The 10,832-nt window shown below is 42.0% G+C and overlaps 1 long non-coding RNA gene across 1 annotated transcript in view; it reads left to right on the top strand.

Annotated features, from left to right (window-relative positions):
• The window catches only part of LOC138364247 (uncharacterized), a 15,073-nt gene extending 4,548 nt beyond the window's left edge, over positions 1-10,525 (top strand). Inside the window, exon 2 of the long non-coding RNA XR_011228352.1 lies at positions 9,243-10,525. This is a non-coding gene — a long non-coding RNA (uncharacterized lncRNA). The remainder of the gene's footprint in view (positions 1-9,242) is intronic.
• The last annotated feature ends 307 nt before the right edge of the window (positions 10,526-10,832 follow it).

The following is a 10,832-nucleotide window of genomic DNA, read 5'->3' as shown; positions in this document are numbered from 1 at the left end:
CCCCTGGGGGTCAGGTTCCCAGGTCACCATGCGGGCTCAGCTTCCCATTCTCTTTTGTCAATAAACCACTCTGGATAAGTCTTACAACAGTCTAGTTTGTTACAACAGAAAGGGTGACAGAGAGAGGGACAGGGGGCAGAGATAGGGACAGGGGAAGAGAAACAGGGACAAGGGGACAGAGATGGATTGGGGGACTGAAGGAAAGGGAGGGGGACAGATGATGGACAGCGGACAGAAAGAGTGGGCAGGGGGACAGAGAGGTACAGGGGACAGAGAGATGGACAGGGGGACATAGAGGAACAGGGGGACAGAGAGTAACAGGGGGACAGAGAGAGGAACAGGAGGACAGAGAAGAACAGGGGGACAGAGAGACAGGGGGTACAGAGAGAAGGACAATGGGATAGAGAGGGACAGGGGGACAGAGAGATGGAAAGGGGGGACAGGGGGACAGAGAGGGGGACAGGGGACAGAGGGGGGAAAGGGATCTGGGACAGAGGACAGAAAATGTGGGCAAGGGGACAAAGTGCGGGACAGGGGACAAAGATGGACAGGGGGACAAAGATGGACAGGGGGGACAGGAGGAAAGGGGGGAGATGTATGAGGGGAAATGTTTGCGGAAGATGGAGAAGGGGTATTTAGAACGGTAAGTTAGAGAGGGGGCAACTAAGGCCCATCATTGAAAAACAAATGAGCAGCATTGCAATAGCATGAACCACGCACATCTTTAGCCTGCGTTGTTGAGACATTGTCAATTAAGCGGTGTCTAATAGCAGTATCTTCGGTATTTAAGCGATACCTTAAAAAATACTGGAAATATTGAAAGATATTAATCCAAATATTAATCCCCTTGTGCAACGCACACAAGAGGCAACAGCTTCTAGCTCTACAAGCGGCAATATAAAATTGAGAATAGGCGATTGTTTTCACTCATAGTGTAATAAACCCACGGAGCCGCCCACCCGCTGAAGCCGTAAATGCCAAGACATTACTTCCGTTTAAAATTAAGCCGGAATAATCCTCAGGTATGTGGAGGAAGTGGGAGGCCTTTGATCAACCGCCGACTTCCTGCCCCGTCGACGGGGCCATCAGCCCTCAGTGTGCCCTCAGCCAAAATAATGTGAAACATGTATGTGGGTGTATTAAATATTTTAATTTATTATTTCCAAGATTTAGCTGTTAGCTCTTGGACCCCGCCTTTCTAAGCGTCGGTTGTCTAATGTACCGACTCTCGGCCTCTTTTCCTCCATCATATCTAAACAACATATATTTTTATCTAACACACACACACATCCCCAAGATGCAGCCTTTAGCAGCTTCCTGACTTTCAGGTTCCTATTTACTGCAAGGTGAATAGAGGCATTAGTGTGTGTATGTCTGTGTGTGTGTGTGTGTGTGTACGTGTGTACGTGTGTGTGTTTGTGTGTATACTCACCTAGTTGTAGTTGCGGGGGGTTGAGCTCTGGCTCTTTGGTCCCACCTCTCAACTGGCAATCTACTGATGTACAGATTCCTGAGCCTACTGGGCTCTATCATATCTGCATTTGAAACTGTGTATGGAGTCAGCCTCCACCACATCACTGCCTAATGCATTCCATCTATTAACTACTCTGACACTGAAAAAGTTCTTTCTAACATCCCATGCAGTGGCTCATTTGGGTACTAAGTTTCCACCTGTGTCCCCTTGTTCGCCCACCACCCGTGTTAAACAGTTTATCTTTATGTACCCTATCAATTGCTCTGAGAATTTTGTAGGTAGTGATCATGTCTCCTCTTACTCTTCTGTCTTCCAGTGTCATGAGGTGCATTTCTCGCAGCCTGTCCTCGTAACTCATGCCTCTTAGTCCTGGGACTAGCCTATTGGCATACCACTAAACTTTTTCAAGCTTCGTCTTGTGCTTGACAAGGTGTGTGTGTGTACGTGTGTAACACACACGTACTTATGTGGTACGTATGTACTACATAATTGTAAGGCGTTTGCTGAATTAGAAAAGTCGGCTAGCAGTCCACCCTTAACGACACAATTAACTCATTACATAAAAAAATACGTGGCTGTGCAACAGTGTGTGAGAATTGGGGAACTGGTGTGCATTTAGACGACTGGTGAGGACCAACAATGACGTAGAAGGAGGGCACTAGCGTCTGAATCAAAGGGCAGTGAGGGACAACTTGGCTTTATATATTTTAATCCCCTTACTATACCGTGAGGCGTCCCTGGTAACCTTGCAATACCAACTGGTTTCTGATCAAAAGCTAAAGTCCAGTCGCCCCAAGGGCAATAAAGAGAAACAGGAACATTTGTGGAAGCTTTGGGACCGTTACGAGGAAAAACAGATAAGCACCTCACAGTTCCTCAAGGAATGTTCGCGTTTTATCCCAGGAAGTGCCTGAACTAGAATTAGAAAACAGCAGTCTGTTTACTGGTTGTTATTTAACTTAAGTTAGTTGTAAATGATAATGTAAAAATAGCCACTGAGAACTGATGAGTTGCCCAAGACTTTTGCTCGTAAAGAGGGAATTGATTACAAACTTGGACTGCCTTTGAGCAGCCTGAGGGCAGCAATATCTCAGGAACATCAACTAAATTTCGGAGACTTGAGGCAAAGTGAAATTCAAACCAGTTACTCCATCTATCATCATTCTATTATGCAGGAAGAACCGCACGTCTATGGGTCATCCAATAATGTTAGCAGACTTCTAGAATCTAGATGTTACCACTGCTAGGCTTAGGCTCGGCTACAAGTACCTCTGGGAGTTTGTAACATCTGCTGATGTAGATTTGACTAAATGTAATGAGTTCTGCTCTGTCAGCAGAACTATTCGCATCCTTTGCGTCATTATATAATGGAATGTGAAAAATCGCGGAATTTAGAGATAACACCATCAATAGTGTCCAAGAAATGTGTAAGTACTTCATTCATAATGATGTGCTGCTCGAAATCTTAGCGAAGTATCCAAAATTTGCTTACTGTAGGTAATGCATGCACATGACTGTAAAGCTGCCGCCCAGTTGGGTGGGTGTGCAGCAAGACTAGTAACTGTGTGACTCACCATAGATGTAAAGTGCCTTGTATAGTGACTGTTGTGAGCCTCTTGTTGATCACTTGTGACACAAAGATTATTGGTGTGTGTATTTGTGTAGGTGATTAGATATGTATGTGTATGTATATATGTATACGTATATATATATATATATATATATATATATATATATATATGTACATGTATGTATGAGAGTGTGTACATGTATATATAATATTAATAATTTTGTAACTAGCGTCACAAATTGATATTTGCTTAGCTAAACGAACTACAAGGTTCAGTTCCTGAACCGATTATGTGCCTCTGTAATCCTTTACACCACCGCCCACGGGATGGGTATGGGGTGCATAATAAAGAAAGAAATTGAATTGAATTGGTCTGATTAAGACTTTATGACCATGTAATCTATGTTTTGCTCCACTACTTACTGGTTGAGTATGGGGTGCATAACAAATAATAGCCTCCTTCGGGGGCGCCTTGTTTCTAAACGTGTTAGTCTTAAATCCTTTAATCTCAAATCTTGCTACAATGTACCTCTTAATAAATGTTATGTACTCTCGCAACCCAATGTACCTTCTTGTATATAAATAAATAGATTTAAACTGTAAGGGGGTATGGTTTGCACCTTGTTATTCTAATAATGGATAAATAATTCTAATAATGGAAGCGCTAATTATATGAACAAGTGCCATGTATTTATTCAGACGAGAACAACAGCGAACACAAACCAGCGCATATACGAACGGAATGGTTTGTATGTACAAACTTCTCAGTGAACGAAGTTGTTTCTAGCCCGGTATCCGAAATTGCAGTATACGACTTGACCAGTCCCCGTGGGAGACTATGTTTTGATAGTATGGGTAGGTTTGATATTGGTTTATAGTGTGTGGTGGTGGTGGTTGTAATGTGTGATATTGGTTGTTAGTGTGTGGTGGTGATTGTAGCGTGTGGTGGTGATTGTAGTGTGTGGTGGTGTTTGTTTCTAGATGTAACAGTCATGGAAAGGAGCGGAGTTTTCCACACTGCAGTCTACACTAAGGAAACAAACATAGGAATGTGCCTGAATGCCAACAGTGTCACCAGTGTTTATTTACTTAATAACTACTGGTATAATATCTTACTATTATAAAACTAATTCTACTATCATCAAACACATATTTACTTCAAGTTTCAAGCAGAGAATGCATATATAACTAACACGAAGGACTCTTCTTCACTAGATTCACCAGCTATAATATTTTGGTCATGTTCCAATATCATAAATCGATCCCAGTGTTATGTAGTAGAGAAAAAATGACTTATATCCAGTTTACGTAAAGCTACGAGTGGTCGAAACCACACTTAAATCCCGGAATTAACTTACGAAGGTTTTTCCACTTAGGGTAGCTCTTTGAATACGGACGTAGCCACCACGAAGGCGCTAAGACGGAAAACGCTCTTATCTAAGAGGAAAAACCTTCGTAAGTACCTTCCTGAATCCGGCCCCTTTTTCTTATATCTCTTATCATCCTTATATTTTTTGGAGTTAGTGCCGTCCGGACACAAGCAGGTCACAGTCATGTTTTAACATCCTACGGGGTCGAGATTAAGCTTTTAATTCCCAGCAATATGATTAGAAGCTGTGTTTTACACACTATAAGAGGTTATTCTTTAATACATTATTATACATATCTTTCACTTCACGTACCATAAATTAATGCAATTTATGCAGCCTCCTCGCTGCTGGTTTGCCAGAATTATTGTCTGCCGGTTAAGCCCGGATTTTTATGCAGCTCTCCTCGCTGCTGGATTGCCAGACCTATGTCTGCCGGTTAAGCCCGGAATTATTATGCAGCCACCCTCGCTGCTGGATTGTCAGACCTATGTCTGCCGGTTAAGCCCGGAGTTACTATGCAGCCGCCCTCGCTATTGGATTGACAGACCTAATGTCTGCCGGTTAAGCCCGGAATTTAATGCAGCGTCCCTTGCTGCTGGAGTGCCAGACCTTTTGTCTGCCGGTTAAGCCCGGAATTATTATGCGGCCGCCTCGCTGCTGGATTGCCAGACTTATTGTCTGCTGGTTAAGCCCGAAATTTTTTATGCATCCTCACTGGCTGCTGGTTTGCCCCTGGCCGTGGATTGTCCCTGGCCGCTGGCTGTACCAGTTTGACCGCTGGTGGAGCAGGATGTCCCACCAACAACGACTTCAGATGTTGGATATCATTGCAATGGACTCAGTAACCAATTTTATAATTTGCTGCTCCGAAAATCTCCCTGGACAGACGCAAGGACCCATTTTCACCACACCAGAAATAAATATCTCTTTGACATCCCCCCCAAAAATTGTTTTTTTCTATTCAACAGGTGACGACGCTCCAACTGCTGCCGTTACAGCTGATCTGCAATCAGCAAATTCACGAGGCTGATAAACGTACCACGCATTCGGAGAGTAACTTACTATGGAAACCGCTGTATTGGACCTTATATTTCTTATATTTATTATCATCCTTATATTTATGGAGTCAGTGCCGTCCGGACACATGCATGTCACAGTCATGATTTAACTTCCTTCGGACGAGATTAAGCTTTTAATCTCCAGCATTAAGATTATAAGCTGTGGTTTACACATTAAGTGGTTATTCTTTAATCCAATCTTATACTTATCTTACGCTTAACACATCTTAATTAAAACTTTAATCGCAATAGGTAAATCAAATTATTTGTCGGCCTGCATCCGGAGGACAACATATGATGGAATTCAATGTAATCGACTCAGTTAATTTTAGACTGTAATGGACGCGATTCTTTGTGGGCTGTATGGGACTCAGTTACCACATTTTTAATTTGTTGTGTGTGTGTCTCTCCGGACACAAGCAGGTCTCAGTGATGGTTTAAAGAACTGTTTTTCTTATATTCAATTTATTGGGTACTTATACGTTGATATGTATTTTATATGGGTCATATAGTTATTATACTGATTACTTCGGAGTATTCTATTTTTATTATTATGTTGGATTATATTTGAATATAGTTAATACCTGCTTACGATCGTTCAAGCCGATCAAATCCCTCCGGGGCAGGATATTGCAGTCTTCCTTTTGAATTAATGTTAAGATTAAGGTTTTACTCTTCAATATAAGTTTTACAGTGGGTGGGGTTTGGTGCAGTATTCATTTAGACAACGGGTAACTTAAGTTACTCCCTTCTTCTGACCTTGGGTGCAGGGGCGCGTGAGCTTTTCAAGCCACGTTCCCGTTGGATTACAGCTACGATTAAGTAATAATAATAATAATAATAATTTTTATTTAGGTAAGGTACATACATAAAGAGATTTTACAAAGTTTGTTGGCTTTATAGATAGAGCTAGTACATACAATGCCTAAAGCCACTATTACGCAAAGCGTTTCGGGCAGTATTATTCTTCCTCTTTCAGCTTTCAAGCCTAAATCTTTCAGGTTAAACAGACTATCCCCATTTAATTCTTACTAAATTACACTTTACACACTTATTACTTATTCAAGATACATATTTATAGACCTTAATTTACTAAGGCTTATGGTCATTTCGTTATTAGCTCTTCTATTAATTGTACATGGGTTCTTTATTATTCCTGTTCCTCGGAGGTACTTAGGCATTATGTTCTGTATTACTTCAGCTACCTCTTTGTTGGTGACGCTACTTCCCTCTTCTTGAAACGCTGAGGTCCTCGTGGATTTACAAGTTTGTAAATAACATGTGATGCTACGTATTCTCCCACACCCTTTCAATTCGTCCTTCAATAAATTAACTAAAACTTTAATCACAATAGTTAAATATTTAAGCTGCTTAATTTAACTAAAACTTAATTTTCTGTCTCGTGCGTTTCATTTAGTGGGTTAATTAAGTTAATCCTTCTTCAGTCCTCGGTAGCATTGGCGCGTGAGCTTATCCTGTCACGTCCCAATAGGATTACAGTTAAGGTCAAGTCTACTCTTACTCTTCAAGATTTTAAGCTAAAAAACTTACAGGTCAAGCGGTCTACACACTTTTAATTCTTATTTTTTCCCTTCACTGGCTTAATATCTCATTCACACAGTTACTTATCAACTGTTATTTTCTCTGTTTCTTCGAAGTAGGGAAGTTTTCTTCCTGTTTTCGTGTTCGGATTATTGTGTATTTTCTTTAAGTGCTTCCCTTTAGGTAATTCTGTAGTCGCATGCTTCTTCCTTACTTAGGAATTATCGGCCAGTCAAGTGCGGTATTTTTTTTTATTGTCGGTCGCTGGGTCTCACGTTACAAATTTAATCCTGTACTTCTTTAAGGCATTTAATTCTTACTAATTTACTCTTCACATATTCATTAACTTATTCACGCTACATATTTATATACTGTAATTACTTAAGGATTATGGACATTCGCTATTTGTACTTCTATTATATGTTACATGGATTATATTATTATCCCTGTTATCACTGAGGTAATTAGGTATTCTGTTCTGAAAAATCTGAAACCTCTCTTGTTTGTTGATGGTACTTCCCTCATCCTGAAACGCTGTGGTACTCGAGGCTTTCCAAGATTGTAAATACTACGCAATGCTACGTATTCTCACAACCCCAATCATTCTTACCCTTACCTAACTTAATTAAAACTTTAATCACAATAGTTAAATAATTACGCTGCTTATTTCTCTAAGTTTGGGATGTGTTTTTATTGGATTTGTTATTACTGATTAACGATAAACCTTAAACATTGATGCCTTCCTTTTAGTCATTATTTCGTCGTCACACCTTGGCCTACCCTACCGTAATTAAATCCTATTCACAATTGTGCCTTCTTTTTAATTAATCGGTAACTGGGATTCCGGAACATATTTAAAAACTATAATTATGAAGGCTTTCTAAGTTTATATTTGTTAATTTTATACTTATATCTATACAATAGATATTGAGAATTACTATTACTGTCATTATAAAGTACTTAGTTGTTGTTGTTGAAGATTCGCTGCCTGGAATGGGGAGTTCCAAGAAACACGGGCTATGGTGAGCCCGTAGATGAAAAGTACTTAGTTATGTTAATGTCTTTTAATATTCATTAATCCGCTTACTTGTAACAGTCTGGGACGCTTTATTCTATCAATTATTAATTTGTTTTTCTATCCACAGACTGTTGGGGATAGTCTTTATGGTATTCTTATACAGCACATTTGGTGAGCTCAATTTTTATACTCGGTCGCTGTGGTCCAAGATACATAATTATATCCTGCTAATCATTTAAGGCTATCTATGTACATTTCTTATTTGTATATCTATATATATCTAAAGGTAATAGGAATTATTTCTCTCCCTGTCATTACTGAAGTACTTAGTTAATTTAAAGTCGTATAATATCATGATTTCATGAGAACCCCTCGGGACGAGGAGATCGGCCTGCTCCCACCTGACGCAATCTGATTCAGCGGTATGCTGCCCACTCATCCTACGAATTTGTTTGTTTTTTTCCCCACGATCCTGCTTAGGTACCATTCCTAACATCGGGCTTACCAATAATATGTAATAATAGGCATTTACCCACAGCTTGCTTTAGTCGCAGTCTGCCTTACCTGCGGTGGCCTAGACTGGGGAGTGTTACCCGTCTGTCATCACTTAAATTACCCCTAGAGTGTTCTCTTCCCCAATATCTGTTCAGATCAATTCGGCTTGACCGCCTGGGCGTTGCAGTCTACGTCTCCGGTGATGTCGGTTCAAGGTAGCCCACCCACTTCTTGACTTCAGTTCCTGCCGCTAAGGGTGAGCATGATAGCACGCCCTTAGTCCTCTCCTAGAAAGACGGCATCCACTGGATCCTGTGGACTTGACTATACTCTATCCGGTATTATTACTCAAGCCTTAATCATAATAGAAGTACACACTTTTTCACTTCCATGCGTTGTGTTTTTAGACTAACCCGACAACAGTGGCCTTCAGGTGTAGGTCGGCCCCACAACTGTGATATTTAACATTTTGTGATTAACTGCAACATCAGTGCTTCATTTACTTTACGTTATCTAATTTATCATCATTACTATTTAACATACTTTGAGTGTTCCGTCAGTGTATATGGTCTGTACAATGTTGTTTTCAGCTTGTTGCAAGGAGCCCTGTTCGTTTGGTTTTCGGAGCGTTTAATTTCCCCCCCTGCTTTACCACACTGTCCTACTTATGCCACATGCTCACCCCTGCCAACCCTTACTGCCGTAATATTTCCAGAACGACTACAGACCATCGGGGAACACCTCATGGACGGGGAACATTGGTTTGCGCCCGAAGGACACTCTCGATGGACTGCACGGATGGGCAAATGAAGGAACTACTCAGCTGCACTGGGGCCAGCCTCGCTAGGCTAGCCTCCGCATGGGCGGGATACAGCGACGACGACGCCCACGAGGACGACCTGGCGTGGCGGTGCACAGCACACGAAGTACGCACGAGAACGACTACAGACCATCGGGGAACACCTCATGGACGGAGAACATAGGATCGCGCACGATGAACACTCTCGACGGACTGCAAGGATTGGCACACACAGGACCTACTCACCCGCCCTGGGGTCAACCTCACTGGGCTAGCCTCTGCAAGGGCGGGATACAGCATGACGACGCCACGAGGATGTCCTGGCGTGGCGAGGCATAGCACGCGAGGCTTGCCCGAGGTAATACGCCCACTACACGCGGACATCAAGACGCCTGCCTTGTATACACATGCACCAGAAGGGGCTCCATTGTTCACTTCCAGGATGCTGCTTACCTAGCAGCATTTACCAGCCATGTACGCCCAACTCTGTACCTTTTTTCAGTTCTGGAAATCCTGACTGTGTTTTTAACGGCAGAGGTAACGGGTGTACAGGCACGGATGTGGACGCAGACAAGGAAACGCTCCATGATACCCCGCGACGCAGAACTTGCGACGACGCCATTCCTGGTGGCACGGCCCCCAACGTCAGATGAGAAGTCAACGCCCCTACACGCTGATGCTCCTTATGCGGCCAGCGGGCACTCGCCCTTCGGGGGCGGGGGGGGGGTCCGGCCTGCTGGCCTTGCGGAGTGGGGGTGCAGCGCCGGCCCCTAAGTATTACGCTGTCCGCAGCTACTTACTCTGACTTGTAAGAGTAATGTTAAATTTGCCCTCTAGGTGTATTCTACAGCTACTGGTAATTTACGATTTCACATTATGTCTGGGATTGGCGCATTATTTCTGTCATGTGTTAGGCCACTATATGCTACTCTATAAGCCCTGATTCTACTTGAAAATTATGTTAAACGTTTGCCTTACTTGTACACATAGTTAATAAGGATTCGGCGTTCTGCAGACCATGTTTTATTTAGTTACCGGCTATAAGCATATGTATTAATGTTATTAAGTTGTTGTAGTGTAGTCAAGTTATACATGTATTTATGCTGTTGTAAATTATACAAGTTACCTGCTTCATTAACATGGTCTGCAAAAATTATTTATTTGTTTCTACTATTAATTAAATAAATAGGTCCCCATGCTGTTGGTGTCTTATTCCTCCTAGATCAGAAAATCAGGAATAACGCCAGTATCTAGGCTTTGTCTCCACAGAATGTGGAGGGCCTGCGATAGTGGTTTTTTTACAGTTCTTTATGAATATGGAGTTCCAAGAATCCGGGCCTGGTGCAGAGTGCATAGGCATACTGTTTATGGCTTCTTCAAAATCCAGTGGGGATAGGGTGACGTCTGATATATGATTTGATGTTGGTATCGTATCCATGAAAAATTCATTTGGGTTATCAATCTTTAGTGTGTTTAATGGCTCACTGAAAACAGAGTCGTACTGCT

Source organism: Procambarus clarkii, chromosome 13 (genome assembly GCF_040958095.1).
Source record: "Procambarus clarkii isolate CNS0578487 chromosome 13, FALCON_Pclarkii_2.0, whole genome shotgun sequence".
Lineage (NCBI taxonomy): Eukaryota > Metazoa > Arthropoda > Malacostraca > Decapoda > Cambaridae > Procambarus > Procambarus clarkii.
Note: the sequence above shows the minus strand (reverse complement) of the source record. Positions and strands in the feature narration are given on the sequence as shown.